Source organism: Chiloscyllium plagiosum, unplaced genomic scaffold (assembly GCF_037043375.1).
Source record: "Chiloscyllium plagiosum isolate Xiang-an unplaced genomic scaffold, Cpla_swu_hap1 HiC_scaffold_27, whole genome shotgun sequence".
Lineage (NCBI taxonomy): Eukaryota > Metazoa > Chordata > Chondrichthyes > Orectolobiformes > Hemiscylliidae > Chiloscyllium > Chiloscyllium plagiosum.
The window spans coordinates 63,602,016-63,626,708 of record NW_028270165.1 but is presented as its reverse complement, the minus strand read 5'-3'; the positions used below and the strand labels follow the sequence as shown (position 1 = coordinate 63,626,708).

The following is a 24,693-nucleotide window of genomic DNA, read 5'->3' as shown; positions in this document are numbered from 1 at the left end:
CTGGACATCATTTCCCAGATGTCTTTTATGTAAAGTAATGTGGCTAGGGTTTCTGCACACGTTGTGTCTGCTTGTGTCAGTTTGTTGATGTGAAATCGACACACTGGGTTTATTGGGTAGGCAAAAGTGCGGATTGCAGATGCTGGAAACCAGAGTTTAGATCAGAGTGGTGCTGGAAAAGAATTGCAGGTCAGACAGCTTCCGAGGAGCAGGAAAATCGACTTTTCGGGCAAAAGCCCTTCACCAGGAATGGAGGCAGGACGCCTCCAGGGCGGAGAGATAAATTGCGGGGTGGGGGTGTGCTGGGGCGAAGGTAGCAAAAGGTACAATAGGTGAATGGTGGTGGGGATGGAGGTGAAAGGTCAGAGAGGAGGGTGGAGCGGATAGGTGGGAAGGGAGATTGGCAGGTAGGACAGGTCATGAGGATAGCGCTGTGCTGGAAGTTTGGAACTGAAGTAAGGTGGGGGAGGGGAAATGAGGAAACTGGTGAAGTCCACATTGATGTCCTGGGTTTGAATTTATCCGAGGCGGAAGATGGGGCGTTCTTCCTCCAGGCATCGGGTGGGGAGGGAGCGGCGATGGAGGAGGCCCAGGACCTGCATGTCCTCGGCAGAGTGGGAGGGGGTGTTGAAATGTTGGGCCAGAGAGCGATGGGGTTGATTGTTGCGGGTGTCCTGGAGATATCCCCTCAAGCGCCGTGACTGGACTCTGCGAGGAGTCTCCAGCCTCCGCAATGTCGAGGAGACCGCATCGGGAGCAATGGATACAAGAAATGACTTTGTTGGATGAACAGGTGAAAGCTTGCTGACGACCGCGGCCCAGGTTCGATTTCCGGGCAGGAAAGTAATTTTTAGTAGAGCTGACAAGCGGCATCCGCATCTCCCTGGTGGTCTAGTGGTTAGGATTTGGCGCTCTCACCGCCGCGGCCCGGGTTCGGTTCCCGGTCAGGGAAGCCATTTTCAGGGGTGCAGGCTACACATTCTTCTTAAATGCGCTGTGCAATTATTTATACTAGTTCCTGGGTGCTGCAGTGTGTCGTGGCTCGTTGAAATAGTGTCCTGATTCAGATTTGTTTGTATGTGGAGGGATGATTGCTTCTGCAGTTAAGTTCTTGGTTCGTGTGCGTTGTTTTCCTGTAGAGGCTGTTTTGAATTTACCATTGACTGTTCGCTCTACTGTGACATCTAGAAATGGCACTTTGTTGTTGTTCTCCTCTTTTGTGAATTTTTTGTCAGCGAGGATATTGTTGATGGTGTTGTAGGTTTCCTCTAATTTGTTTCATTTTTTGATGACAAAAGTGTCATCACTGTAGCAGACCCAAAGTTTGGGTTGGATCGTTGGAAGGGCTGTTTGTTCGAGTCTCTGCATTATTGCTTCTGCTAGGAATCCTGATACTGGTGGTTTCATGGGTATTTCGTTGATTTGTTTGTAGGGCTTGTTACTGAATATGAAGTGGGTGGTAAGACACAGTTCCACGAGGTTGACAGTGCTATCTTTGCTGATGAAGTTGGTGCTGTGTTTGTGTCTTTGGTTCTTCGAGTAGTGTCTTCAGTTTTGTTTGGCCACGTTGATGTTAATGGATGTGAACAGGGCTGTTATGTCAAAGGAGAGCATTATTCCATCCTCTTCTATCTTAGTGTCTTTGGTGTTCAGGAATTCTTGGATGGAGTAAATGGAGTGGCGTGAATCTTCGACTTGGTGTTTTCAGTGGAGGCCTTTGACTAGTCTGTATATTGGTGTTCCAAATGGTGAGACTTTGGGTTTGAGGGGGGCTCCTGGTTTGAAGAGGAGAACAACAACAAAGTGCCATTCTTAGATGTCACAGTAGAGCGAACAGTCAATGGGGAACTTCAAACTAGCTCTACAGAAAAACAATACACACAAACCAAATACTTAACCACAGAAGCAATCATCCCAACATCCACAAACGTTGCTGCATCAGGACATTATTTCAACGAACCACTACACACTGCAGCACAGAGAAACTGCGAAGAGCAGAAGAGGGATACGTATATAGTGTATTTAAGGAGAACGGGTACCCAATAGACCCAGTCCGCCGATTTCTCATTGATGCTTCCAAGCTGACTCTCAAAAATTCGGTTTGTCCCTCCATTCTTTCCTGTTTGTTTTTTGTGGGTTTTGAAAGCTTTCGCAATCCTCTGACTGAGTATTGGAGTTGGAAAGTTATGTTGTGGCTGTAGAGGACATTGGTTAGACCACTTTTGGAATATTGTGTGCAATTCTGGTCTCCTATCAGAAGGATACTGTGAAATTTGAAAGGGTTCTGAAGCACCAGTGGGTCCACAGAGGGGAAGAGGCCCTTCTGCTGCCCTGAGTGTGGGAAGGCCTTCGGTGATTCCTCTGCCTGCTGCCGCACCAGTTGATCCACACCGTGGAAGGCTGTTCTCCGGCCCGAAGTACGAGATGGCCTTCAGCAGTTCTTCCCACCTGCTGAGACACCAATGGGTCCACACTGAGGAGAGGCCGTTCTTCTGCCCCGAGTGCAGGAAGGGCTTTGCTCTTTCCTCCGACCTGCTGGCCCATTGGTGAGTCCACATGGGGGAGAGGTCGTTCAGTTGCCCTAAGTGCAGGAAGTCCTTCAGCAATTCCTCAGCCCTGCTGAGGCACCAGTCCGTCCACACCGGGGAGAAGCCATTCTTCTGCCCCGAGTGTGGGAAGGGCTTTATCCGCTCCTCCACACTGCGGAAGCACCAGCTGGTCCACACGGGAGCGGGGGGGGGGGGGGGGGGGGAGGCCATTCTGCTGACCTGAGTGCGGGAAGGCCTTCAGCAATTCCTCCACCCTGCTGAAACACCTGTGTGACCTTCAGCAGTGGGAGGCCCTTCAGCTGGCCCGAGTGTGGGAAGAGGTTCATGTTTGCTTGCAACTTGCAGAAACACCAGCGTGGGCACTGCTGCTCACTGAGCCAGGGAATGCACATTGCCAATGAATTTATCCAAATAAACCTAAGACCGCAAGACCATCGGAGCAGAAGTTAGGCCATTGGGCCCGTCGAGTCTACTCTGCCATTCGTTAGAGACAAAATTAGTGCAGATGAGATTAGCGACAGGAAATAGGCCATTTGTCCCAACAAGTCCACGCAAACCCTCCGAAGTGTAACCCATCCAGACCCATTTCCCTCTAACTAATGTACCTAACTAATGTGGGCAATTAAGCATGGCCACTCCACATGACCTGCACATCTTTGGTTTATGTAAGAAGACAGGATCACACAGAGAAAACCCATGCAGACACTGGGAGAATGTGCAAACTCCTCACAGACAGCGATCCAAGGCTGGAATCAAACCTGGGTCCCGGGCGCTGTGAGGCTGCAGTGGTAACCACTGAGCCACTACATATTGCAACCCGAAGTTGCAAGCAGGAAGTTGGGAGAATACAGCAAGCCAGGCAGCACCAGAATGTGGAGTAGTCAGCGTTTTGGGTATTAACCCTTCTTCAGGACTGAAACGTTGACTTCTCCATGAGAAACGATTTATGGGAATGATGCTGGGGGTTGTAGGTTTTGAGCTCCAGGGACAGGCTGAATAGGCTGGAGCTGTTTTCCCTGGAGCATCGGAGGCAGAGGAGTGACCTAATAGAGGTTACAAAATCTTGAGGGGCATGGACAGAGTAATAGACAAGGTCTTTTCTCTAGGGTGGGGGAGTCCAGAACTAGAGGACATAGGTTTTGGGTGAGAGGCGAAATATATTAAAGGGACAACGTCTTCATGCAGGGGGTGGTACATATATGAAATGAGCTGCCAGAATATATGGGTCATGTGCTGTCAAATGGGACTAGATTAATTTGGGCTATCAGGTCAGCATGGACAAGTTGGACCGAAGAGTCTGTTTCCATGCTGTACGTGTCTCTGACTACTGGTCCTCATGTAATTTTAAAATAGAGTCCAAGTAACTTTGAATAGTTCAATCTTATTGAGGTCACTTCCTGAAAAGTTTCAAATGAATCATCTGAGCGATACTGTTTAAACATGCTAAGTTGGACAAAGTATCCCACCAAGTTCAAGATAAACGCAGAGTTGAAGACGTCAGAAGTCAGAACACCAAGGGGACCAAAACTGATCACATTATTCCAGGTGCAACCTTATCAACGTCCTGTATAACTACAACATAACTTGCCAACATCTATACTCAGTTCTCTAATTGATGAAGACCAGTGTGCTGAAACCTTTCTTCATTGCCTTGTGAACCGATGTTGTCAGAGATATAGGACCTACTTTAAACTGATCCACAATCCAGCTGCTGGGAGCCCAGAAGCAGAGTAGTGCTGCGTGAGTGTGCTGGGCACATAACCCAGAGGTCGATGGGTCAAAACCATGTGATGCTGTTGCTCAATGTCTCTGTAAGCTGCTTTCATTTACAATGGTGCTCTGTTCTGTATCTTGCCTTTGCATCTGCTTCCCAAAGCTTCTTCAGTGGAGGAGTGGCAGCTGGAGCCCAGGACTTCAACGACCCGCCGGAGCTTGAGGAAGGTCCAAGCTCCAAGAAGCGGGGGGTAAGGCTGGAGGCTGTATTTGCTCAAGGCTTGTATTTTTAACTCATTTAAATGGTACCTACTGTATGGGGCTATGGTTTACATTAAAACCGGAGGATCATATCAGAGTGTTTATATTTAGCAGCGGTAGTTGGTAAAATACACTCCCTGGAGGAGCACCTTCTATGATGCTGCATTTCTTGCTTTGTGCCCTTCCCCCATTTCTTACCTCCCAGCTTGGTTTTATGTTTTTTTGGTTAAATTTAATTTCATATTAATCAGACTTGGTATTGACTGTGTGCTATTAATTTGCTTCTTCGAATATTGAAAGTCAAAATTAATGGTGTAATTTCATTTCTGATGTCAGAGTTTGACATTGAATGTGCAGGTGTGAATACCAGTAAGTTGTGAAAATACATCAAGAACTTGTGGTTTTTTACAAAAAGAGCAGTTCACTGATATTCATGGCATTGTCTCATTTGGGAGTGATGATTCAAATCTGACCAACAAACCGTTTCATGCAATCACCCAATTTAATTAAAATTTTCTTTAATTTAAATAAAGAAAATAACTCTGGCAGGCTAAGATTTATGCAATCTATTTATAAGATTATGTCCATTGCTTGCAATATGGTCTCATCCACATTGGGGAAACTGGACGCCAACTCGCGGAACGTTTCAGGGAACAACTCTGGGACACTAAAACTAAACGACCGACGCCCTGTGGCTGAACGCTTTAACTCGCCCTCCCATTCCGCCAAGGACATGCAAGACCTGGGCTGCCTCCACTGCCAAACTCTTGCTACCCGACGCTTGTAAGAAAAACACCTCACCTTCTGACTTGGGACCCTCCAACTACAAGGTATCAATGTAGATTTCATCAGTTTCCTCATTTCCTCTCCCCCACCTTGTCCCAGATCCAACCTTCCAATTCGACACCAACCTCTTGACCTGTCATACCTGTCCACCTTGCTTCTCACCTATTTGTTCCACCCTCATCTCTGACCTATCACCATCAATCCCTACCTCCATCTACCTATTGCACTCCCAGCTGCCTTTCATCCAGCCCCACTTCCTTCCCATTTATCTCTCAGCCCCCTTGGGCCACCCTTTATTCCTGATGAAGAGCTTATGCTCTAAACCAAGACTGTGATGAAACAACATTCTCAACAAATAGGAAATAGCTCCCAAGTCAGATTTCATTCCCTCTTCTGTTTCCCAGTTCTTTCAGAAATAAGAAATGTCTTTTTCTTCCACTAGAAAGTGATCTTCCACTTTGCGCTGTCTGAAGTGTTATGCCACATTATTACTTTAGACACCTTTTAAGAATCCTTTCAACCTGTTTTTCTAACAATTGTGGAGGTGACCAAAAGCAAACATTTCACTCCTCCTCAATGTCCCATTTCTCCTCCTATGAGCCATTTTGTAATGTTGTCTATGTTACAAGCAGCCGAGTGCACTTGGTTTCTGAATTGAAATTTGGCCATTGAAGTGATCAGAATTAATATATATCGATGGATAGCTGTGTTTGCACTAACTGTAATTATCCACCAATATGATGTCTTTTGTTCCACCAAAACTGGAAACAATGATCAGTCTTTATATTGCAGTCGGATGTCGAAAATCATCCCAGCGATCTTCACGTTATTATAGTTCACTGTGGCCATAACAGCATTGCGAGGCAGTTTGACGTGACGAAAACTTGGATGGAAAGAATGTAGATTGATGAGAAGTCAAAATGGCAGAGTCTCTGGCTACAATCGATCTGTCTGGCTTGATTATATGAGTGGCAGCTCTTGAAGAGCAACTTCCACTCCATCACTTCAACCAGCAAGAGGAGATAAGTGTGAACACAACATTCCAACTGTGACATATACGCATTAAATCGATGTTATTGATCAAAATCCTGGAACTCGCTCCTGAACCTTTATTATAGACCACATCATATGTGTGAAGTAATTTAAGAGGCAGCTCACCACCACTTTTTCAAGGACAGTTTGGCAAGACTTGCTGGCAGAGCCAATGATATGCACATGATATTGGAAACAGTCTAATCGTATGGATAGATGATTGGCTAACCAATGATACAGGAGGGATAAGGGGCATGTTCAGGATCGTAACTTATAACTAGCAATGTGCCACAGGGATCAGTGCTGGGGCACAAAATTATTTACAATATGTATATGAATTACTTGGATAAGTAAAGTGAATGTACTATTGCCAAGCCTGCAGTAGAGACAGTTGATTAGAATGCCGGTGGTAAGGATGACATGAACTCTTCATCCAATTTCAATGAGTAATCGGGAAGGCAAAAGGGAGATTGGCCTTTAAATGGAGTACAAAAGTAGGGAGGTTATTGTGAACCTCCGCCTGGAACTTTTGATTGAAAGTGCAGTGAAGATTCAACCAGTTGACAGTGGATCTGAATCACATGTAGATCAGACCAGGTTTGGACAGCAGGAAACCAGATTAGTTTTTACAACAAACCACAACGATTTCATCATTAGACTCTTAATTCCAGATTTATATTGAATTCAGATTCCACCATCTGCCGTGGCAGGTTTTGAACCCAAGTCCCGTGAACATTACCTGGGTGAATGGTCTGGTGACAATTAAGTCGGCCATCGCCTCCACTGGACACATTGGCATATTGTGTTCAGAGGTAACAAAGGAGCAAGAGGTTTCAGCAGCTGCTAAGTTGTTGATATTACACAAGGGAACATCAGGACTCTCAGTAATGGCACATACTGAAGCCAGAACCTGTATCAGAGGTAAGGGCTCGGGATCCATAGAAAGAGGCCATTCAGCCTCTTGAGCCTGCTCCTCCATTCAGTAGGATCGTGGCTGATCTGGCATTCCCCACATCCACTTTCCGGCCCTTTTCCTGTAACTGTTCATCCCCCGACTGATCACGAATTTATCGATCCTAGTTTAAATGTGACACGAAGGCTGTCAACAGAGTTACTGGGGTTGGGGGGGGCGGTGGTGGGGCGGGGGGTCAGGACGAACGTGGAGATTAAAACAATGGCTTCACACTTCACAATATTTAACTAAGGGAATGTTTATGGTTATCCAGTGCTGGAAATTGGGCAGGTAATCAGATGAAATTATTGGTAAATTATAAATGACAGAGAAGTCGGGAGAGAAGTGGTGTTCAGGCACAGTTGGAATCATCAGTATAGATGCCAACACCAGCAGCTACGGGAAAACAAATAAGAATGGAAGATGCTATAAGCAGACCCTCCCAGAGCATACAGCGATATTGGAGGGGGGCAGTACTGTTATTAACCCTGATCAAGGCTGTCCGCAGGTCGACGAGGCAATGTTCATCCCTGTCACCGTTACAAAGGATGTCAAATATGACCTTGATAAGAACTGTTTCAGGGGCGGAAACCTGACTCGAGGGCTTTAAATACAGAATTCTGGAAAAGATGGGAATGGCTATTTCAACAATGTTACATCCAAACCAACACTTCCATTGGTGCGATAATTATAGAAGTGTTTTTATTTTCATTTAGAAGATTCTCAGCAACACTGCGTAAGAAACAACAAAATTAACACAAGAAATACTGCAATTGCTACAATGTGCCTGCTCCCAATAGGAGGCCATCTGGTGTTCAATTAATTGTCTACATGAGGCAATAGCTATAAGAGGGGAGACACAGACTGCTTGATACAGACATACAATGGGCGGGAGTAGGCCACTCGGCCCTTTTAGCCTGCTGCAACATTCAATAAGATCATGGCTGATCTGAATTCAACCTCAACTCTACATTCCTACACATCCCCGACAATCTGTCACCCACTTGGTTATCAAGAATCTATCTACCTCTGCCTTAAAGATTTTGAATCCACTGTCTTTTGAGGAAGACACACAACCCTCAGAACGAAAGGAAATCATCCTCATTTCTGTCTTCTACTTTTAAAATATGACCCTCTATTTTCAGATATTAAGATAAGGATACAAGCTACATTCAAATAATACCTTAAGTACAGTTAACTATCTTAAAGTGCTTCACGTGAACATAATGAGAATTCCTTAAAAAATCACAAGACCGGAGCACAGATTAGGACAGGTGACCGAAGACTTGGTCAAAGGGGCAGGTTTAGGGCAATCTTTTAAACAGTTTCAATTTCCCAAACATCAGAGGACAAAGACGTAAAGAGCAAACACAAAATAGCAAAGGATGGGAAGCAACAGTGTCGACATAATGTGATAGGAAACATCCAGGGATCATGAGTTCAAATCCCCGCATAGCAATAGGTGAGATGTGAATAATTCAAATCATAAATGGGGAACACAAAGTTAGTTTCAGTATGGTATCGATGGCACTTACGTCAATAGTCATAAAAACCCATGTTCACCAATGTCCCTTCTGGAGGGAAACTGCCATCCTTACCTGGTCTGTCTTACATGTGACTCCAGACCCACAGCAATGTGGTTGACTCTTAAACTGCCCTCTGAATTGGCACAAGCAAGACACCTTGCACTTAGGGATGGATTACAAATATCAACCTTGTGAAAGTGTCACAACAGAAATTGCTGGAGAAACGCAGCCAGTCTGGCAATACCGGTGGAGAGAGAGAGAGAAAAACAGTCAATATCCTGGCCTGCGTCCAGAACAGTTGTGAAGAATGGTCACAGTACTTGAAATGCTAACTCAGCTCCTTTCTCCACATGTGCTGCCAGTCCTATTGAGTTTCTCCAGCAATTTATGCATTTTTGTGTTTCAGATCTCCAGAATCTGCAGTTCTTCATTACACTGACTTAGGGAAGCTCAAATCCCATAAAAGGTTAAAACAGAAGGGCTGGAATTACTCAGCAAGTCTGGCAGCAGCTATGGAGATAAAAACAGTTAGTTCTCTAGGTCATTGAATGATCTTACATCGGGGACAAACGTTTGGGGAAGCTGCAGGAGTAAAAGGCACTGGTGTAACTTCAACATTTGGGAGAACTCTCTCAGCCATGGAGGTCAGATTGACTCAGCATTCTGGTCCTGCTCATTACCTGTTAACTTCTCCATTTGTTGTTCTTGTTATATTTCTACATGGTTAACACATTCCTATGTTTTAAAATGATATACCAAACAGACAGGAATTTTCCAGGTAAGTAATCATACATTAAAGGATTTGGAATGTGAATGTAACGTTTAAACAAAAAGTATTTATTCATGCATGGTGTGTGGGCATCGCTGGCAATGCTTGCATTTATACCATCCTTAACCACCCTGTGGTTGGTTGGAAAAGTGAATGAAGGTGTCTGAGAGTGTCTTGATCAGCACAGCAATCTCAAAGATGGGTGTGCTCAGGTAGAAGTACCCTCCACTCCCACAGCAAGTCTGCATTCACTTCAATTACAGATGCCATCTCACACTCCCAGGAAAAGGACAGCATGGGATTACAATCAGAATAAAGCTTCCTCTACTCTTAAATTGAAAGTGAAGCTACCTCAACACTGTCCCCAACAAGCACTGCCAAGACAGAGACAGCACTGGGTTAGATACTGAGTAAAACTCCTTCTACACTTCCCCAATTCTTCAGTTCCAGGACAATGACAGCAAAGGGTTAAATAAACCTTAGCGCTTCTTCCATTATGACTGACACTTAGTACGTTCTACACCAATCCTCAAGGATAATTCAGAACTGAGACTATTATCTGGTACTGAATTCACACACCCTAATAGGAATGTCAGCAACAGAAAATCATGTAGTGAAACACTGATAATACACAAACAATACACAACAAAACTAGACTGTTATTGGGATCAAAGACATTTAAATGACAGGAGACATAGTCCCTGCAATGATCCGAATGTGAGCTGAACAACTTTCTCACGTGAATAATATTCTCTGGGAATGCAATGTCCACCTCACTGCTGTCTATTCCGTTCCTCTGCTCTCGTTCAGGGCTGAGTTGCGACTGACCACATGGTGGCGTGGGGTTAAGAGTTTAAAGAGTTAAGGTCAACTTGGATTGAGGTCGTCCTGTGTCATGCCAGTGAGGTCGAGGGTCACTGATTTACTCAACTTATAATCGGGGACAAGGGGATGTCAGGCTGGGCTTGTATCAGTTGGAGTTTAGAAGAAACAAATGATCTGATGGAGCTGTATAACATCTGGAGAGGACTTAATGTAAATGTAATGTCTCCTCATTTCTAGGCAGAGACTAGCATCTCATTTAAGATAGGAGAGTTTTGTTTTTCTCTCAAGTCTTCTCGAGTCTTTGAAATTCACTTCTTTAGAGAGCAGCATGTGGTGGTGGCACGGTGGTTAGCACTGCTGCCTCACGGCATCAGTGACCTGGGTTTGATCCCACCCTCGGGCCGACTCTCTGTGTGGAGTTTGCACATTCTTCCCTTGTGTCTGCGTTGGTTTCCTCTGGTGCTCTGGCCTCCTCCCACAGTCCAAAGAATGTGCAGGTAAGGGTAGATTGACCATGGAAGATGTAGGGTTACAGGGATAGGGTAACGAACTGGGTCTGAGTGGGACGGTCAGTCAATGTTGACTCGATGGGCTGAATGGCCTACTTGGACGCAATTGACCCATATCAATCAACAGTAAACACTTGATTTATGGTTACCGACATCAAATTACATTCGTGGTTTGTTATTTCATCTCTTACGTTATCGTATTCAACCAAATACAGCATCTAGAAACTTGCTTAATTACAATGTCTAATATCTGCAGAGCACTGTTTTTTTGTCGCGACCATTATCTTGAACTCTGACGTGTGACCTCTTCATTGCTGTCAAAGTTCCTTATTTGTCCCTACATTGTCATGGTTTTACTTTGTCGAATGACTTCCTGGCTTTTGCAGTTAACACCCTATATTCTGCCCTCGTCAACACTTTCCCTTACAATTCTGTTCTAAGGATTTCATGAAAAACCTCAGAGTATGGTGAGACTGTGGAACTCACTACCATAGTGAATAGTTGGGGTGAAAGACATTACAACTAAGGCTAAGCAACCCAATACAAATGAGTGTTACTGTCATCAGATTCACAACACAGTGAAATTAAAACATGCAATGTCCCTCAATTTCTCAACTGTTCCTAACCAGACTTGATGAAGAACAGATCTTGCACGTCAACATTATAATTTAAATAAAAACCAACAAATTATAAATACGGTAACTTTGCTAGGGCATAGTTAAAGTAGATAATCTAATTAATAGCAATGATTTAAACCCTTTGATCAAGTCCCCCACCATCTCAGAGACAGAAACTTAAGCGGCAAATTAAGAAATAATTTTTAAAAAAAAACTTACCAATTCAAACAAACAGTTTCCAACAATGGATTGCCAAGCCTTTGTGCAATCCTTGGACTATGAGCTTTTCACAGACACGTAACTGGAAATCTAATTTAAAAGTCATGCTGAATGCAAATGGACACCCTGAAGTATTCAGCTATTTCTTACAGACTGGGACTCGTTCCCAGACAGAGCCAATAAATTCTTTAACTGGACAGAAAATAACGAGAGGGAACAGCACCTGGGCTCAACGAAGTGCAGCGCCCACTGGAAGCAAAGTTGCGGGGGTGAGGGAGTACGACGGCATAACGCAAAAAAATCCGACAGACTCTCCCACTATAAGCACTGTCAGAATGGGCAGGGGTTCAGTCCTGGCAGTGACCCACAGCAGTTTCACCAGCAGAATCAGATTGTTGGGAGCACTGGTGTGCCCACTGGTGCTTCTGCAAGGTGCAGAATGATGAGAACCTCCGCCTGCACTCGGGGCAGGTGAACGGCCTCTCCCCGGTATGGTCCCCGCCTGTGCCTCAGCAGGTGGGAGGAATTGCTGAAGGCCTGCCCGCACTCTGAGCAGAGGAAGGGCCTCTCCCCGGTATGGACCCGAAGGTGGGATGCCTGGTGAAAGCCCTTCCTGCACTTGAGGCAGGAGAACGGCCTCTCCCCGGTGTGGACCCGCTGGTGCCTCAGCAGGGCAGAGGTATCGTTGAAGGCCTTCCCGCACTTGGAGCAGCTGAAGGGCTTCTCCATTGTGTGGACCCGGCGGTGGGTCAGCAGGACGGAGGAATAGCTGAAGGAATTCCTGCATTCGGGGCAGGAGAATGGCCTCTCGCCTGTGTGGACCCGCTGGTGCCTCTGCAGAAAGTAGGAACTGCTGAAGGTCTTCCCGCAGTTGGGACATCAGAAGGGCCTCTCCCCCGTGTCGACCCCGGGTGTCTCAGCACACGGAGGAATTGCTGACGCCCTTTCGGCACTCAGAGCAGGAGAACTGCCTCTCCCCGGTGTGACTGCGCCCATGAGGCTCCAGGTCAGATGGGAAACGGACAGTCGCCACACTTCCATAGTTTTTCCACGGGACGGGATTCCTTGAGTTTCTCCATGATCGAATCTTCACCTGCACACAAACGCGTGTACAGCACCTCCCTGCCGTGAATTCCACCTCCCAGTCTGTATAACATTTACTGGCTCCACAATCAGAGTGCTGCAACAGTAGGGTCTCTCTTCCAGTCTCACTGATGCTGAAAACGCACTGAAACAGGAACCAAAAAGCTTGGTTCCTTCTCACAGAATCATGGTCAAAAATTGTTATAGTCCCGATGGATTCAGTGACTGTCAGACATTGACGTGAAATTGAGGACTGCAAATGCTGGAGAGTCAGAGTTAAAGTGCAATGCTGGAAAATCACAGCAGATCAGGCAGCATCCGAGGAGCAACAGAGTCAATGTTTCAGGCAAAGCCCTTCATCTATTGATTTTGAAACTTCCATCTTCAGATCTTCAAATAATCTGTAAAAAGGGATTACAAAAATCATCACTGTCAGTCCAGGTTAGAAATTCCAAACAAGCAATTCTACTTTTCGCAGAACATTCTTTTCTTTTTCCACAAAATTGAAAGCACCATCCCACCTCCTCTCACCCCTCTCTTCTCACTCCGCTCAAACTAATTCTCCCCATGGTACTGATTCAGGATCTTACAGAGACCGAAAAGTGAAAACATCAAGACAGACACCTCTGAATTTTGGATACCTCCACCTGAAAGTTAGTATCTTTCACGATATCTCGGAGTGAGTAAGTCTGATTTTGGGAAGCAAACAAAAGTGTCAATTCAGGATGAACCTTCAATGCAGCTTCTTGAGAAACAACCAGACACGGAATGGTTAACATCTGGGGAGGTGGAAGTTGGGAGTTGGCGGAAATGAGATATCAAGGCATTGGCACCGACACCATACAGAAACTGAACATACAGGCATGGCAAACATTACGGGCAAGCCAGAGTCATAGAGATACACAGCACAAAAACAGGTCCTTCAGTCCAACTCATCCGTGCCGACCAGATAGCCTAAATTAATCTCGTCTCATTTACCCGCACTCGACCCATATCCCTCTGAACTCTTCCTATTCATATACCCATCCAGACGCCTTTTAAATGTTATAATTGGACCTACATCCACTACTTCCTCCGGCAGATCATGCCTTACACTTGCCTCCCTCACCCCAAACATATTATCCTCCTGTTCTGGACTTCTCCCATCCCAGGTAAATGACCTTGTCTATTTACCCTATCCATGCCTCTCATGACTCTATAAACGTCTGTAAGGTCACCCCTCAGCCTCTGGTATACCGGGGAAAACAGCTCAAGTAATGCACTGCGTTTACTTTTGGGTTCACACTCACTGAACCTTCCTCCCGTGTAAAACATTGTTTCCCTCCCCAACACTGTCCAGGGAAAAGCCAAGAGTTCTGAGATTCTGGAGTTGGGGGAATGCCACGTAGGATTCCTACAATGTGGAAGCACGCCATTCAGCCCAACAAGTCCACACTGACCATCCAAAGTGTAACCCATGCAGACACATTCCGTTATCTCATTACTCGACATTTATTGCACACTGTGGGCCCATCTAGTATGGCCACTTCTCCCAAAACTGCACATCGTTAGATTTTGGAAGGAAACCAGAGCACCCGGAGGAAACCCAACCCACGCAGACACGGCAGGGAGAATGTGCAAATTCTACACAGTTAGTCGCCCCAAGGCTGGGATCGAACGCGGATCCTTGGTGCGGTAAGGCAGCAGTGCTAACCACTGAATCATCGTGCTACCTACGTCTGCAGAAAGAGGTGGGGACTGGGAACTTTGTTAATTGTACCACACAGTGGATTGTTGAGTAAGGTTAAATCTCACGGGATCCAGGGAGAGCGAACCAACTGGGTACGAAATTTAGAAGCGCATTGTTGTAGATGCTGGAATCCTTCCAGAAAACAACAAATGCTGAAGATCACAGTGGGTCAGGCAGCGCTGATGATTGGATAGTGTGGATGTGGAGATGATGTTTCCACTAGGAGAAGGGTTGAGGATGCCAAGTCATTGAGGGCATTTAAGACAGAGATAGGTTTTTGATTAGGAAGGGGTCAAGAGTTATGAGGAGAGGGCAGCAGAATGGGATGGAGAAGCATATCAGCCATGATCGACTGGTGGAGTAGACTCGATGGGCTAAATGGCCTCATCCTGTTGCTGTGTATTATGGTCTTAAAGCTGGGCAGATGACTTAAGGGGTTCTCACAAAGTATTTCAGAATCCTGAAGAGGAGTTGTTGGACTCGAAACTTTAACTCTGCTTTCTCTCCACGTATGCTTCCAGTCCTGCCGAGTTTTTCCAGTGTTCTCAGTTTTTGTTTTAGATTTCCAGCATCCACAGTTCTTTGTCTTATTTATCACAGTCATTTCTTGCCCTTCCCAAGTGTCTGGAACTTCATCTCTCTGATCTACAAACTGTACACTTACCATAGAAATGACCACTACCTCCTTATTAGAGGAAATAGCTTTGTTGCAAAATGATTGTTCAATTCTGTGACCAAAATTATTGCATTCGTCATTACTTACACCAGGGGCTCTCAATATCTCAGGCAAGAACACAGCCAGAATGTTTCAGACAGTACATTTATGTGATTTGACACATTTCCCTATTCCCTACTTTACCAGCATGTTGCTGGGAATGGAGGATTTGAGTTAAGAAGAAGCTGGGACATTTTTCCAACGGAGCCTAGCAAGTAGATAGATAACTTTATACAGATTTTTAAAATCAGGAGGTGTATAGCTAAAGTGCCATTTCCAGGAGGCTAAGAATATTTTATTGCTCCAGAAGGTGTGTAAGGGGGTCAAAGCTTCAGCAGAAATCAAGCAGAGCTGAGGACAGACAACATCTAGCTCTGTGGGAACAGGCAGACAAGAGGACAGAAAATCAGGACCTGAAATCCGAGCTGACAGCAGACTACCATGTTATCAGTGCTTTCATTAGCAGTGCCCACCCTCTACCTTTACTGAGTTTCCCACGCGACTTGAATGCCACGTATCCCCTCGATGTTCCGGATCCAATCCTTGACATTCTGAAGCCATATCTCTGTTAGGCGTCTCAAATCATAATTATTCTCTTCAACGTGTGCAGTCAGTTAATTCGCTTTGGTTACAACGCAGCATACATTCACATACTGAGCTTTTCGTTTAATTTTTTGTGATGGTTAGAATCCAGATTTGATTGCTGGTATATTTTTTCTCCTTGTCCCTTTCTATCATTCTCTGGTGTTTGTTTTCCACATCACTACATTGCTCACTGGCCTTGATTTGGATTGGCCATGCTAAATTGCCCAGTGTCCAGGGATGTGCAGGTTAGGTGGGTTAGCCATGGGAAACGCAGGGTTATAATTTCAAAGTAATAGAAGGAGTAGGCCATTTGGCCCATCGACCCTGCTCCGCCATTTATTAAAATCATGGCTGATCTATCAATCATCTCAGCTCCTCCTAATTGCATTATCCCAACTACACTTAATTCCCCTACCTCGCAAAAACCCATCCAACAGTGTCTTAATGAAGCTGCCTCTACTGCTTCCTTGAGCACAGAATTCCATAGATGCACCGCCCTCTGGGAAAAGCAGCTCCTCCTCATCTCTGTCCGAATTCTACTCCCCCCTAATCTTGCAGTCTACTCGCACACACCAGCAGAAAAGACCTAATGGGGTGGTGATGGTGGAGTGGTTGGGAGGTGTGTCTGGGTGGTATGTGTTTGGAGGGCTCAGTGTGGACTTGATGGCCTGAATGGCCTGCTTCCACACTGTAGGGATTCAATGATATACTGCAGCTATGTTTGCCCCAGATCGCACACCCAGAATGTCCCATCTTCCACAAATCGAAAGACAAGTCCCACCTTGCCCTCTTGTATGTGTGTTATCTAAATGCTTAATCATTTCTAGTGAATACAGCCTACACCTGCTGCTGCTGCCAGTAACCTTTACAATGCTGGTGAAACAATGCAATACCTGCAGTACTGAAAATCGTAAGGCTTCTAACGATACCAGTTACTGATTTACTGCACCTTCTGATTGACAGCATTGGAAATACAATGTTGGAGCCTGACAGAAATGAGCAATTTAAAACAAAAACCTACCTAACCCTTCACTAGGCTCCCCGCTCAGCACACTGTACATACCGCCGGTAAAACTTAAAACACTTCATTTCCACTTTCTAACAAAATCCTGGATGTACTCATTCCCCAGCTGCTTTCTCACAAACGGAAGATTTCTGCTCCTCGTAAGGGCAAAACATCTTTGAAAGCTGCTTCTGAAAGTCCACTCTTCACAATGACACTTCTGTTTTCACCAAAGATCATTCGAGTCATGCAGCACGGAAACAGACCTTTCGTCCAACTCGTCCGTGCCAACCAGATATCCAAAATTAATTTCGACCCATTTGCCAGCATTTGGCCCATAACCCTCTCAACCCTTCCTATTCATGTACCCATCCAGATGCCTTTAAATATTGTAATTGTACCAGCCTCCACTATTTCCTCTGGCAGCTCGTTCCATACACACATCACCCTCTGCATGAAAACGCTGCCTCTCAGGTCCCTTTAAAGTCTTCCCCCCTCACCTCAAACTTATACTCTCTCCTTTAGGACTCCCATATCCTGGGGAAAAGATCTCCGTTATTCCCCCTATACATGCCTCTTTTAAACTTCGAATGGTCACAGATGCTCCAGGGAATACAGCCCCAGCCTATTCAGCCTCTCCCTGTAGCTCAAACCCTCTAACTCTGGCAACAACCTCCTGAATCTTTTCCGAACCCTTTCAAGTTTCACAACACCTTTCCGACAGCAGGGAAACCAGAACTGAGTGCAGTATTCCAAAAGTGGCCTTTACAATGTCCTGTGCAGCCACAACATTACCTCCAAACTCCTATACACAGTGTTCTGACCAATAAAGGAAAGCGTACCAAACGCCTTCTTTGCTATCCTGCCTTTTTGCAACTCCACTTTCAAGGAACTATGAACCTGCTTTCCAAGATTTCTTTGCTCAGCAACACCCCCAGGAACTTACCATTAACCACATCGGTCCTGCCCAGATTTGCCTCATCAAAATGCATCAGCTCATGTTTTTCTAAATTAAATTCCATCCGCCACTCCTTGGCCCTTCGGCTCATCTGATCAATTATAATTTATATCAAACTTTCTTTCCCATCTTATTCCCTAAAAGCTGAAAATCTCCATCTCACACACTCTCCCTCCATTCTCACTTTGTTGAACCTAATCCCTGCTGTCCTCATCCTGAAGGGTTTGGTTCATGCTGATTAACAGACCCACATTCAAGGTGGATCTAACTGAAATGTACAGAATATTGAACAGCCTGGACAGAGCGGACATGGGAAGATGTTTTCATTGGGAGGAGAGACTAATACCCATGGGCATGGCCTCAGCATAAAGGGAGAATGGAGATTAGGAGAAATTTCTTTATCCAGAAAGTGGTGAATCTATGGCATTCATTGTCACAGAAAGCTGTGGAGACCAGGTACTATGTTTCACACTGAGATAGAGTATCAAGGGTTGAGAGTTGCGGGGAAAAACGGGAGAATGGGGCTGAGAAACGTAACAGCCAGGATAAATTGGGAGCAGGAGTAGACCACTTGATCTTTCCAGCCTGCACCAGCATTGAACATTTCATAATTGGATATGAATATACCTACACCTTGGGTGGATAGGCTGGAACTTTTCTCACTAGAACATAGGAGATTGAGAGGTGACCTGAAAGAGGATTATAAAATCATGAGGGATACGGATGAGGTGAACAGCAGGTGTCCTTTCCCTCAGCTGGGGGTTTCAGGATCAGGGAACAAATATTTTGAGGTGAGTAGAGAAAGATTTTATAAAGACAGGACAAGCATTTTTTAAGAGAGTGGTCTGAGTGCAGAATGAATGCACAGAGGAAGTCATAGAGTCATGGAGATGTACAGCACAGAAACAGACCTTTTGGTCCAACTAGTCCATGCCGACCAACTATCCCAACCCAATCTAGTCCTACCTGAAAGCACACGGCCCCATATCCTTCCAAACCCTTCCTATTCATATACCTAACCAAAGGCCTTTTAAATATTGTAATCGTACTAGACTTCACCACTTCCTCTGGCAGTTCATTCAATAAATGTACCATCGTCTGCGTGAAAAAGTTGCCCCTTAGATCTCTTTTGTATCTTTCCCCTCTAACGCTAAACCCATGCCCTCTCGTTCTGGACTCCCCCTCCCCAGGGAAAAGACTTTGTCTATTTATCCTATCCATGCCCCTCATGACTTTATACACGTACAGTTACAACGTTTAAAAGACATTTGGATAAGTACATGAATACGAAAGATTCGAAGATTTATGGGCCAAACACTGGTAGGTGGGACGAGTTTAGTTTGAGAACATACTCAGCATGGACTAGTTGGATGAAGGGTCTGTTCAGTGCTGTCTGACTCTGTGACTGACCTGTACTGGTCTTAAAACCATTTTCTTACCTCCTCCCATAACCATCCACTTCTTTGTCGTTCAAAACTCAGATGACCTTAGCTTTGATTATGTAAAATGACCCCACTTCTGAACTCAATTCCTCTTCGTAATATACCACTTGCCTCGCTCATTGCCTGCTGCATCTGCCCGACAACTGGCATTGACTGGTGTGGAGGGACTCTGAGACCCCTTTGTACATCCATACATCATTCCTGATAAAGGGCTTGTGCCCGAAACGTTCACTGTCCTGCTCCTCAGATGCTGCCTGACCTGTTGTGCTTTTCCAGTGCCACATTTTTCGCCTTTCACCTCTCGTCCTCACTTTCTCCACATTCCAATATATCACCATTTAAACAATGCACTGCTTTTTTTTTAAAACAGCAAAGGCTATAACTTCACATTGCGGCACTGGACTTGCCATGTGTTTGCCAATTGAGACACAGACCTGGACCAACTTCGGGAAGAGGCAAAACACTGAGTTCTGAACAAAAACCGTAGCACGATCAAAACGTCGGCTCTCTTTACCTTTCCACAGATGCTGCTCGACCCGTTTGCTTTCTGCAGTATTCGGTGTGTTTGTTCTACACAAGTGCTGCTTTCCATTAAAGAACTTCAATCCCTGTCCTCTGGTAACTGACCCTAGTCAGTGACAATAGGTTCTTCTGATCATTAATCTGCCCATTTCCACCACTTCTGCTCCATCATTGCCAACAGCCCCTGGGAATCTCCAGTTAACATTCTTTGCTCCAAAGAGAACATTCCCAAACTTGGGAAATGTCTCCATAAAATTCAAATTCCTCAGACCTGGACATGATACAAGTGTTACAATGGGGAAGGGTTTTGGGCAAAATATTGTCAGTCAGCAGCTGGAAAAATGTTCAGGAAGTAAAACAGAAATCCCAGTCTCCAGCTTTGTGCATCTTTGGAAACTCTTTGGGAAGTGGAATTAGAGGAGAATGAAGGATGAACTGTTCGACTGAGCAGAGACAGTCCAGACATTGTCCCTTTGTTTAAGAGGCCGGGAGATTCTCTGGACATGAACTGATCTGAGACATTGAAAGAATTCTCTGCACATCAGGAATTCAAACCCCTTTTCGGCTCGGGACCAAAGAGAAAAGTCGGGAAGAGACACTACACTAAAAGGCTCGGAGGGCGATGGCCTCGTTGTAGAAGGGCTAGTTCCTCGTGACATGGATGTGCCTGCAGATGGTGGGATCAGACTGTTCCCATGTCTCCATAATGAATGTCCCAGGCTTTATTATGGAAAAGTAAAACTGATAGAAGACAATGGTAATTCTTGGCGGGGCAGGTTGATTAATGAATTGAATAGTAGCTTCCTCAAAGAGACGGTGCGACAGCCGCTGGGACCTGTCTTTGTGGCGCAATTGGTCAGCGCGTTCGGCTTTTAACCGAAATGTTGGTTCGAGACCACCCAGAGACGGAATGTTTGTTGTTCTCGCTCCTACCGCTTTCTTGGCTGCGAAGGTGCGCGTTTTTAACGGTGTCAGGAAAATGTTTCCCAAACGGAAATCTTCTCCACTGAGGAAGCACAAAGGGGTTTCTGAATTGATTGAATTTCTACCGTAAATGACTGCGGATGCTGAGAGTCCGAGACAGAAAGAGGAACTATGGAGAAAGTCAGAAGGTTTGGCTGTACCTGGATGAGAAAAAACGAGTTCTGAAATGTTGTCTCTGATTCTCTTTCTACAGATGCTGCCTGACCTGCTGAGTTGCTCCTGCAATTTCTGTTTTTGTTTCTAACTGAACGTCCATTTCATCTTTCGGGATGAAACACCCAGACTCGCCATTTGCAGATATTTAACCCTTTCGAAACCTGTGAAGTGATTGGATTCAAACAAACTCTGCAATGATTTACTCTTTCTCAGCTCCACAGGCAGAGAGACCTGGGAAATGAAGCTGTCGGTGTGGTTCTGTATTGGTGGGCCGAGTGGCGAATGCGATGGACTTGAAATCCACTGCGGTTTCCCCACGCAGGTGTGAACCCTGCCGACTACAGTTGAGAACTGTCGTCAAAAAGAAAGGGAGATTGCTCCACGTTTTTTTAAAGATGCAAATCAGTGGAGGGGTTGAAATATTTCAATCACATTGGGACTGGTCGGGAATCTGCAACCCACATTACTCTGAGAATTTCAAGCGGCAAATAGTTTTCAGAACAGCTGCTTCTCATCTGGCTCCCTGCTGCTGTTTGTCACGGGCCCTCTCTACTGGCAGAAAGTTAAACCATTTTGTTTCTAAACTTTTCTCTAACACCGGAGTGACCCGTGACAAGCATTGCCCTCCTCAACACAGGATACAGAGAACAACTGAAGACCACTCAGACCTCCACGAGAGTGTCATCTCAACTGTGCACATTGGGCCAGTATATCAAGGTGAAATATTTATGTTGAAGTTTTTTGAGAAAGAAATGAGAAGGCGAGGTGCAGAACAGTGCGCCGTTATACTGGAAAGTTGCTAAAGACGACATTGAGTGAATAGGAGAGATGGTTTCCCTTCTGGGTGATGCTCTCATCACGCACCCGCAGACATATCGCCGTCGTGCAAATATCAACTCTGTCTAAATTCCTACATTCTGTTTTTTCGAGCTGTGATTTCTCCAAAAGCACAAAACTTCAACACTCGCAACGTTTAAACTTTAACAAAGTTCTCATAGATATATTTAGCGCACACCTGGAAGAAATTCTTTCAAACTTACTTGGGGAATTTCGGTTTGATTGCTCTTGAACTTTAAGTAAAAGGAAGGGAAATTTGCCTCGAGGCTGTGTAATGTGGAGATGTGTTCCCCATGTAAACTGATCGTGGTTGACCATCCCAGTGCTTCCCGATGCAGGGTTGCCCTGACCCACAGGGAGGTTTCTTTGACAAACTGACCCGGGAGCTTCCAGTCTCACCATGACGTCATAGGACGAGCCCCCGGTGATGGCCTGCAGCTGCTGAGACACAATAATGATGCTGGCCCCGGAACATGAATACGAATTAGTCCATGAGTCACGTGGTACTGAATCATTCTATGGAAAGTCCTTTCAACTTCACGGATTTATATATGAAAGGAGGTAAATGGGCAGGGCTTACACCTCGGGTCCACTCTTCCTTCACTCACAACACCCCACACCCACCTCCCATAGTGCCAAGGCACTTTCCCCTGCAACCGCCGAATGTGTAACACCTGCCCATTTACCTGCTCCCTCCTCGAACAGACCTTCCAGGTAAAGCAGCGCTTTACCTGCACATTTGCCACAAACTAGTCTACTGCATTTGTTGCTCACAATGTGGTTTCCCCAACGTAGCATGAAGCATAAACTGGGTGACTGCTTCGCAGAACACCTCGGTTCTGCTCGCAAAAAAAGGCCTTGAGCTTCTGGTTGCCTGTCACTTTAACACGCCACCCTGTTCCCTGGCCAACTGCTCTGTCTCAGGCATGCAGTAGTGTTCCAGCAAAGCTCAGCTCCAGATGGAAGACCAACGCCTCAGTTTCCACTTGAAGATCCTATAGCCCTCCAGTCTTCAACATCGAGTTCAATATTGTTTGGACCCGAACTCCCCCATGCCCTTGACCCCTACCACACCCACAGGAGGCCTTGTTATCACATAGTCTGCTGTTACACACGACTTATTGTTAGCCAGGAACAGTCTCCATTAATAGTTAGTCACCCTCCGACACAGATCGTTATTCACTTCTTTGTCCCTCCAATGTTCTCCCTCTGAACTGCTGGCAAAGAGAGCAATGTGGAATGGCATCCCTGAGCCAGCTGTTTGTCCTATCTCCAAGAACAAGCTCTCTCCACTCGTAGATAATTAAATCATTTTGCTGTTGCGTTGACGTGAGGAGACTGTGTAAATATTAACTTTTCTAAATTCCCACCTTCCGTTGGTCGAACGGTGAGGTCACTCTGAACCACAACACGTATCACAGCGCACTTGGAGGCCCACCTAGTTCTACACAGCAAGTAAATGAGAGTCTCTATTCGTATCATTCCCTTGCCTTCTCCCTGTAAATCTCCACATTGTTACTTTGAGCATGACCACCGAATTCCCTGTTGTGTTCGTGAATCTGCCTCTTTGTCACGGTCAGACAGGGATTTATGGATCCGAACCACTCCCTGTGTGAAAATGTTCTTCCTAATGTCACTTTTACTTTTTTTCCAAATGCCTTGAAATCTCTGCCTTTTTTTTGGAAATTGAAAGGATTTTCATTCCTGCACATGAGGCTGAATTGATTTAATTTCAAACTAAAGGACTGCGGATGCTGAGAATCCGAGACAGAAAGAGGAACTGCTGGAGAAACTCAGCAGGTTCGGCGGTACCTGTGGGAGAAAACAGAGTTCTGAAATGTTGTCTCTGATTCTCTTTCCACCGATGGTGCCTGACCTGCTGAGTTGCTCCTGCAATTTCTGTTTTTGCTTTTAACTGAAAGTTGATTTCATCTTTCGGGATGAATCAACCAGACTCTCCATTTGAAGATATTTAACCCTTTCGAAACCTGTGAAGTGATTGGATTCAAACAAACCCAGCAATAATTCACTCTTTCTCAGCTCCACAGGCAGAGAGACCTGGGAAATGAAGCTGTCAGTGTGGTTCTTTATTCGTGGACAGAGTGGTTAATGCGACGGACTTGAAATCTATTGCGGTTTCCCCACGCAGTTGGGAACCCTGTCGACTACAAACTGAGAAATGTCGTCAAAACGAAAGGCAGACTGTTCCCCGGTTTCTTATTTAAGATTCAAATCAGTTAAGGGTGAAAGATATTTAACTCACATTGGGACTGGTCGGGAATCTGCAACGCACTGCCTGTCAGGTTGGAACAAGCAGATACCCACAGAGCTGCTTTTGAGGCTATGAGCCAAGTGTTTGGAAATGAGACTAGAACAGTGAGGGGCGTGAAGTCGTGATCGAAATGAAGCAGGCACCTGAGGATTAATGTGTTTTATTTGCCAGTGAAAGATACTGCTTCACAAAGTTGGGACGATGGAAGGGAAGCAGTGACGGTGATTATCTTTGGCTGTTCACCTTGTGAAGGTTCCCATTGCTGCGCATGTCCGTGTTAACGTCAGAACCCAGCAGCATGGTGGCGTTAGATATGCACAGGCCGGGGGCGCAGTGGATGACGCCACTGACCCCACCTACCTGTTTGAAATGCAGCTCACAGCTTCTTCACACACCCCAATTAATCTTTCTCATTGTCCTGAAGCCGGCAAACGGTTTGAATTCCCGATCTGCGGGAATGAGAATCTTTTCACTGTCTCGCATCAGTGAGTGTCCCTGAGAACATCAGAGTCACGTCACAGCGCTGTCAGAGGAGGGGAAGCTGAAATAGCCCCACACGCTGCTCACGGGCACATTTCACTTTCCCCAACTCACCACCCCAACCATTGCGGCTCCTGGGACTGGAATGGGAACAAACACCAAAACCCAG

General features: G+C 45.5%; 1 protein-coding gene and 2 non-coding genes across 3 annotated transcripts in view; all 3 read left to right on the top strand.

Moving 5' to 3' along the window:
* LOC148144448 (uncharacterized) overlaps window positions 1-24,693 on the top strand; it is a 677,410-nt gene that overhangs the window by 455,823 nt on the left and 196,894 nt on the right. The gene's annotated exons all lie outside the window — the stretch shown is intronic.
* Window positions 881-952, top strand: trnae-cuc (transfer RNA glutamic acid (anticodon CUC)). Its single transcript has one exon. It is a non-coding gene; the product is annotated as a tRNA-Glu (tRNA).
* On the top strand, window positions 20,633-20,703 carry trnak-uuu (transfer RNA lysine (anticodon UUU)). The gene has a single exon. It is a non-coding gene; the product is annotated as a tRNA-Lys (tRNA).